Below are 8,751 nucleotides of genomic sequence, written 5' to 3' on the forward strand. Positions count from 1 at the left end.
GGTGCCCTACATTAATCGTATTTGAAGCAACTGGAAAATTGAGTACTTGAACATATTATCAATGTTAATCAATGAAGTATGGGGAACAATGCAGTTTACCGGGCGCAGCCCCATGCAGCTCTACCATCCGCTCAATTACCGTGCTATAGTGCCACCGCTGTCTCGCTATACCGTTACCGTGCCTCATGCTCTGGTGACTCTTGCTTCACAATCCAATACCCGTTTTCTGTCTTAGGGAAAGTTACACGTCTTTACGATCCAACACCTGTTCTCGGTCTTAGGGAAACTTACACGTCTATACGATCCAACACCCCTTGTTTGGTCTTTGGGAAACTTACATGTCTTAACAATCCAACACTCCTTTTTGGTCCTTAGGGTTAGCTTGCTTTGGGCAAGGGTTAGCCAATTTTTTTTACCTTTTCAAGCGTTAATCCAGATCATCCGATTGGTCGGTCATGTTGACATAAATAATGGCGGGTGTGGTTTCAAGAAAAGATGAATGATAGACTGTGACTTCACACGCATATGCAATTGATTGTTTACTGAATTACGCATGCATGTTAATTGGGATTCTAATGCCCGTAAAACTAGCACTGATTACATGTGATAGCGCCCGTGGTCCAGTGGTAGAGCGTCGGCTAATTAACACATTAATTAGCAGAGCCTGTGAACCGGCGAAGCGCGTTCAAGCCCCAACAGCGCTAATTGGATCGGAAAAAGAGCGCCCGGTAAAGTGCACTACTCCCGAATAATCAGTTAAACCTTTTATATTGCATTAAGAAGGTATCTGTACACAATTTTGCATTTGGTAGTAAGCTTGCAAGTGTGTGCATGACTTTTCATGGGGTCCAAATTGCATAAATTGAAGAAAAAATAAATAATTTGACAAAATTAATTTTTTTATTAAGTCATTAAACTATCCAAATTTGTCTTTGATTACAGGTTATATGTTCAGTTATATGAATTTGGCAAGCAGTTTGTTTCATTTAACTGTTATGTGAGTGAGTGAGTGAGTGAGTATGGTTTTACGCCGCTTTTTGCAATATTCCAGCAATATCACGGCGGGGGACACCAGAAATGGGCTTCACATATTGTACCCATGTCGGGAATCGAACCCGGGTCTTCGGCGTGACGAGTGAACGCTTTAACCACTAGGCTACCCGACCGCCCCCTTTTAACTGTTATGAGTGAGTGAGTGAGTGAGTGTGATTTTTGCTTATTGAGATATGGTGGTAGATTATGTTAATGAAGTGGATGAGTGGGATAATCGCAACAATGCTTAAAAACACAAAATAATAAAATCATAAAGAAAATTGATGTTTCAAGTTTTTCTATGAACATCTATGGTGGCCATCTTGAATTTCAAGATGGCTGCCTTTTTTACCTTTTTCAAAATCAAGATCTAATACAGTTCTTCAACATGGTCATGTAATATATCATATGAAAGCCTTTCACATTGTCTTTTCCATGATGTATGTTTATTCACTGACTTCTGTGGTCAATTGATCCCTAACAATAAAACAAATGATATATTGAAAGCTAATTTCTCTAGCAACACCAACACACAACCAAAGTCAGATTTCAATTAAAATGGACATAGTTTTGTCCGAGCATTTAACTAGTTTATCAATTGAGTAAAACAAAACATGTGAATACTTGTAGTATTATGAAGTATATAAAAATTACATCACAGAGTCAAGGGCAGAGTCAGAGTCTGTTTAAGCATGACATAGCACAATTGCATCCAAGAGAACATCCCATGTTGTTCTTTACGCAGCTACACCTGGATGAGGAGCATCTGCTTATTGTGCATTTACAGGTGAGCAATTCTAGACATTCGTTTCATTGCTGAATGGTTCTAGCTTGTGGCTCGATGGTGGTTTCCCTGTGGCTTTACCAAGCCTTCAGTGGAAGGGAGTCACAGCCCTCACCACCAACCTCAAAGACTTCAAGATCAGGAAACTACAAGAAACCACCAACATCAAAAGACTCAAGCCGTCAACCGTGACCAAGGCTATTATATGCCCCCCCTCAGGCGTACCATGAACTCATCAAAGACCCCAATCAGCCATAATCCTGTTGTTTATATTACTGGCTTCATCCTTTGTTTATGTCACTGACTTCACCGATGATTGTCATCACTACCCTTGTGTGTACATGACAGGCTTCTCTTCTCCAGTATAACAATATCTACTCTACTGTATAAACATTGCCTCTTACTTGTATATGAAGCCTGCAACCTCGGGGAAACGTGGTACTTGTCATGTATGCTAAACGGAACAAAATGCACTCACTAACCTTTATGATTATTCGTGTTCTCTATATCAGATGTCATTTTTTTTATCTAACAATGCATATTTTACTGATAAAAGTTCATTATTTACATTAGTAGCTCCGAGTAAAAGCCGGGCCTCGCGCTCAGTTTAACAAGGGAGAGAACTCCATCATATCATTGTACAGAGAAAATAAAAGTTGTGTATGGAGGTCCACATTGGATAAAAAGAGGACATAATTCTACCAATCACATAGTATGATAGTGCTAGAGATATGTGGTTTGTCCAGACAAGTGCAAAGACAGCACAAGTAACATTCTAAATGTGTTATCAGTAATAGGTATTCAATGCATATTTACCGAAAGGTAAGAGAAAAATATTCTAAAAGTCAACAACAAAATATCAGAAATGATATTCTAAGATTCTAAAAAAATTGGATGACAATAATTTGTCACAAAATTGAAAAATGTTAAAAGTCAACAATAAATATATAAAAAGCATTCTTAATATGCCCAAAGTATGTATTTATCTTTTGGCTTCTAGTGAAGAACGTATTTCTAAGTTTGGCATTATGGCCCTTATGATCTCCCAATAGATTCTTGGCACAGAACGGGAAAAAATGTGCGGACTACGTAACTTCCGTTACCTTATTAGTTGCCATAAATATGCAGATGATCTAGTTCAGGTAGATAGAGAAAGTTTTCTTGGGGAACTGCTTTGGCCATTGATAGATGGGGGTAAGGCAATATCAAAAAGGATGCCAGAAGTAAGTATCAACACGTTAATAACTCCTTACTTACAGCAGACGGAACATTCCGAGGAAGTTGAAATTGTTTACGAAGTGAGCACTTCCTGGTTACTGATTTGCATTAACAGACAGCCACTAAGAGGCAATCACAAATGCCGTGATATATGATGTATACTTGCCAACCACACTCTGTATATCACTTGCTTGATAACGGTGTTTAAACCTACACTGAAACGTCGCTCTTAATTGTAATAAAGAAGTTGTCCATCCATAAATTCTCATCCTTACTTAGTACTCCAACTTCTAAATGCCTATCAAAGAAGTGACTAAAGTATGTTGGAGGTAATTCAAGTGAATTTGAAAAAAAGCAATATAGCTTCATGCGAGACACAAGCTGCTGGTTCGAGCATTGTTTTTCGGATAAGACACACACACACACACACAGACAGACAGACACACAGACAGACAGACAGACAGACACACACACACACACACACACACACACACACACACACACCAAATCAACAGACAGACACACACACACACACACACACCAAATCAACAGACAGACACACACACACACACACCAAATCAGGCAAACAATATGTAGCTTACTTGACCGCGACATGATCGAAAACTGAACCATAGGGCAATGTTGTCAATACCGTGAGTCCAGGTTTTTTCAGCCCACATAATGCAAAGGTCACTGGATGCTCATTAACTAGTAATCTAATAAACCGCTAACACCGATACCTTTTCTGTAATGCACTGCCAAACAGGGAATCTCTTTCACACTTCTGCCCGAAACATAACCTTCCAGTTTTCGCGCTTGTCAATTTCACGCTCAAAATACCTCGCTAATTTACGCCTTTGGAAGCTCTATATTATTATTTCCACGATACACGTGATTCCTTTTTGATGCTCGCAATGTTAGGCTCGTAAATTTATAGACTGGTACATTGTCCTTCTAGCAACTGCACATTGTGGTGATGAGCGCAAGCGCCCTATGGCAGGCAAACCAGACTAGTAACTATAGACTGGTTTGTCTGCTCTAATGCGCTTATGCTCCTCGGGGTATTTACAAGTACAGTGAATACACGTCCTTTATTGTGCCCTTTATTGTCACTGTTTTGTCTGTCCACCTGACAAAAACAACAGTGACACTCTCGACAACTTCAACTTGTTTATTCGTAGCTTGGATATTGCGAGTAGCGTCTCGCGAATTTGATTCCTTGAATCCGACTATGATAAGCACGTTTTTATGTAACCAGGATGTGACGCCTTGTTTTTATCCTTGTCTACTCACAATATTTTATTTTGTTAATAAAGATTACCATTACAATTGGATTAAAGATAAGAACATAATTGATTGAACAATTGGTTTTAAAACTGCACTGTACTTTTACAGCATTGTCAGATGTGTGAGGAAAGGTATGAGATATAGGCTACTTGTGCAGTTAATGTGGCAATTGCCAACGTCGAGATTGGGGTACAAACTTCTATAGTAAAGTCAAAGTCCAAGGTTCGAGATAACGCATTTTAATCTCGAAGTTTGATATAAGGGTGCAAATTTATACGTATTTATATACTGAGGCTGTCGGGATCGGATAAATAGGTTCGAGATATCGGTACATTCGAGATATCGAGGTTCGACTGAACTTACAACTATAGCCCAATGTAATAAAATATTACCTTCAGTGGATTTGGGCACACCAGTGTGTTATCCTTCTGATACCCATACTATATGCTTCTGCAGAAAGACTATTCTTAATATGTTGCTTCGTCATCTCTCATGTTTGTCAGACCCGCGAAGATCTGGGTTAGAATTGGTCTTCAGCAACACATGCTTGTCGTAAGAGGCGACTATGCTTGTTGTAAGAGGCGACGAACGGGATCGGGTGGTCAAGCTCGCTGACTTGGTTGATGCATGTCACTGATTCACAATTGTGAAGATCGATGCTCATGATGTCAATCACTGGATTGTATGGTCCAGATTCGATCATTTACAGACCGACGTCATATAGCTGGAATATTGATGAGTCCTGCGTTAAACAACAAACAAACAGCTTTCATCTGCAAAAAATATTAGAAATCATGAATTCATCATCTGTGACTAAGGTGCCATCTGCGATATACTGTACAATACAGTACAATAATTATAGAGAAAGATTCATCAGGCGGTGTATGCGTAATACTTAATAATATTAATATATATTTATGAACAGTGCTTAAAATAATGAATACAGAGAAGGCAAAAAGTACGTATTCATTAAATATCAAATTCACATAATCATGAAAAATGCCTATATGTGTGTTTTAGTTTAGAAATTTGTCCAAATTGACTCGTTCCTGCTTTTGGAAAGGTGTGAGCAACCTGGGAATCCATCGTGCAGACACCTTATGCATGTTTAAATTGTCATGGATGATTTTTTCCACAGACCCTACACTGATCTTGACATCTTGTGCTAACTGGCGAACAGTTATACGTCGGTCTGCCAATATGGCGGTCTCCACTTGATGGATAGTGTCCTCATCAATGGCTGAATGGGGGCGACCAGGAATGGCAGCTGTTTCCACAGATACTTAATAATATTAATATATATTTATGAACAGTGCTTAAAATAATGAATACAGAGAAGGCAAAAAGTACGTATTCATTAAATATCAAATTCACATAATCATGAAAAATGCCTATATGTGTGTTTTAGTTTAGAACTGTTATAAATAAGCTGTTCTATACAGAGTCAATTAATTGTAGTGAATGCACTAACTGACCGTGAGTTTAGCCGCATATGTGAAACATACGAGGGGTGTTCATTAAAGATTTCCCCTGACCCACTTCCGATGGACCTAGTGGAATGAAACTTGGCATAGGTATTAATCTTTCTCCACATAGGAACCACCAAGAGTTACACACTTCTCTCATCGTTTTATACAACTATTGAGACCTCGCTTGTAAAAGCCCTCATTTTGCGTCTCAAACCAGGACTTGACTTCAGAAATCAGTGTTTATCATCTGTGAAACGTTTAGCCTTCAAAAATGACTTCATTGTTGGAAAGAGGTGGAAGTCAGATGGTGCAAGGTCAGGAGAGTAAGGAGGATGTGGAAGGATTTCATAGCCACAGGACCGCGCTTCTGTCTCGGCAACATGAGAGTTGTGTACTGGAGCATTGTCTTGCAGGAGACGGACACCCTTGGTCAGCATGCCACTCCTCTTAAGCTTGATAGCGTCCCGCAATTTCCGCAGCAGTGAAGCATAATAAGCTCCTGTAATTGTGGTACCCTTTGCCAAGAAATCCATCATCACTACTCCGTGCTGGTCCCAAAACACCGTGAGCATGACCTTGCTTGCAGAGGGTTGGACACGTGCCTTCTTTGGGGGTGGTGACTCCACATGCTTCCATTGCATCGACTGAACTTTAGTCTCAGGATCATAGTGATGGACCCATGTTTCATCCTGTGTGATAAGTCTGTCAAAAAGGTTTGCCTTTGGGGGGGGGGGGGGCACATGTCCAAATTGACTCGTTCCTGCTTTTGGAAAGGTGTGAGCAACCTGGGAATCCATCGTGCAGACACCTTATGCATGTTTAAATTGTCATGGATGATTTTTTCCACAGACCCTACACTGATCTTGACATCTTGTGCTAACTGGCGAACAGTTATACGTCGGTCTGCCAATATGGCGGTCTCCACTTGATGGATAGTGTCCTCATCAATGGCTGAATGGGGGCGACCAGGAATGGCAGCTGTTTCCACAGATGTCCGACCACACTTGAACTGGCGATGCCAGTGTTTAACAACGTCATATGATGGGGCATCTTCCCCATAAGTTGCTTTCATTTCATCGAAAGTTTCTTTTGGTGTGCGACCTTTCAAATAAAAAAACCTAATCACTGCTTGGTATTCTACTGGCTCCGTTGTCACACCCTACTCGATCATTACACCTGTAAAAGTGGTAAGATTAATAGTTCGGTGCTGGAAATTCAGACATAACCCATAGATACACGTATCATTACGCATGTGAAATTTCAACCAAATATGATAACCCTAAGTGGTTTAGGGGAAATCTTTAATGAACACCCCTCGTAAAATATCTTGTGTGCGGTGGTCAGTTAGTGCATTCACTACAATTAATTTACTTTAAGAATAGTAATATTAGTTTACCGATATAGGTTGATTAATATATATTTTCTAATAGGAATTTGGTGTTAGAAGAAAGCTATGACAAAGCCCTCGGTTTACTCTCACTTTGCCAGCAGGCTGCGGAGATTAACTTGTACGGTCCAGTGCCTTGCCAGCTATAGCCTGTTCTGATTATCTGAGCTTCTTGATGACTAAGCTGTGACCCACTGTGAGCCAAACTGAACTAGTGAAGTGAACTGTGTTCAGCTTAACAGATATGGCTTAATTATTTGATGTGAACATAAATCACTGTTTACTATACTTTTCCAAACAGACAAATTGAGCGAGTTTAAAATAACGGGTATATACACTGTATATATATATGGAGGTGCCATCCGCGAAATGCAATAAATGCGAAGCGGACGTAAAACCTATAAATCAGTCAGTCAGAGGTGCCATTTGAAAATGTATTGCAAAATGGCAAATGCACAGGTAAACGTTAAGTTCATCCCTATTTCGCGAGGTGGACAGAGTTTAGTGAATGGTGGACATAAGTTCAGAGTCAAGACAAGAAGACGAGACACAGTGCACTGGAGGTGTTGTAAGGCTGGATGTCCTGCAACCATCAACACTGCCAACAATCTCATCACCGCCTACAGGAACATCCATAACCATCTTCAAGAAGAGTTGAACAGTAAGTGTAACAAATTTTCAGTTTCTACTGTTACCATCTGGTGATATCTTTGTTTTTTGTTTGTGTTGTAGCTTCCATTAAAGCAATTATGGGTAGAGGGTGGTGAAAGACTCATTTGGAACCACCATGATACCATCGGCCCTAGAACAACTAACCACGTCGAGGGATGGCATTCCAAGATGTCGAAGCTCGCTGCCTGTCACCCGAACGTATACAAGTCCATCAACATGATCAAGAATGAACAAAACTTTACAGAAGTGACCATCACGCAGTAACATAACGGTGGCACACTGAGACCAAGGAAGAAGAAGTACCACCAGCTGGAAGACAAACTAGACAGAGAGAAGAGACTGCTCGCAGCTGGTGTTAAATCTCCCATCGAGTATGGTGATGCTGTATCTCACCTTGTCGGACTCTAAGTGATTTTGCTGTAGCCAGACATAAATTTGGTAAGCTAAATTGTATTAGATTGTCTTGAAAATTTGTACATCTGAACATAAATGGATTTTTTAATTAATAATGAATACTACTGTATTATATTGTCTTGAAAATTTGTACATCTGTATATAAATGTAATTTTTAATTAATAATTAATATAAACCTATACTACTACATACATTTTTTGTGTTATATCTACCTAGACAGGCTGTAGTTTGGCTATAGTCAGTCAGTAAAAGTGAAACAGTCTATAGTGTTAATCCCCGTTGTTGTAGGGATTATCACGGGCTACTGATGTTTAAACTAGAATAATAGCTGCTGGCAAAGTGAGAACACCCCCATAATAGATATGGTAAAGTATGGACGTAATCATTTCTGGTCACTGCAGCTGTGAGACAGTGACCCATCATGCAAGTCTGCCCAGCCTGGCTGACACAAAGGGTCACACCATCAGGGAACCAGTGATTAGTGTGTC

General features: G+C 39.9%; 1 protein-coding gene across 8 annotated transcripts in view; it reads right to left on the reverse strand.

The window, feature by feature from the left end:
* Positions 1 to 3,886, reverse strand: part of LOC124119200 — a 33,780-nt gene extending 29,894 nt beyond the window's left edge. For all 8 annotated transcript variants that reach the window (XM_048398823.1, XM_048398825.1, XM_048398826.1 and 5 more), the window contains exon 1: positions 3,775 to 3,886. The gene's annotated coding sequence lies outside the window, so the exon portion shown is untranslated. The remainder of the gene's footprint in view (positions 1 to 3,774) is intronic.
* Between the last annotated feature and the right edge of the window lie 4,865 nt (positions 3,887 to 8,751).

This window comes from Haliotis rufescens, unplaced genomic scaffold (assembly GCF_023055435.1).
Source record: "Haliotis rufescens isolate VD_foot unplaced genomic scaffold, xgHalRufe1.0.p SCAF_19, whole genome shotgun sequence".
NCBI lineage: Eukaryota > Metazoa > Mollusca > Gastropoda > Lepetellida > Haliotidae > Haliotis > Haliotis rufescens.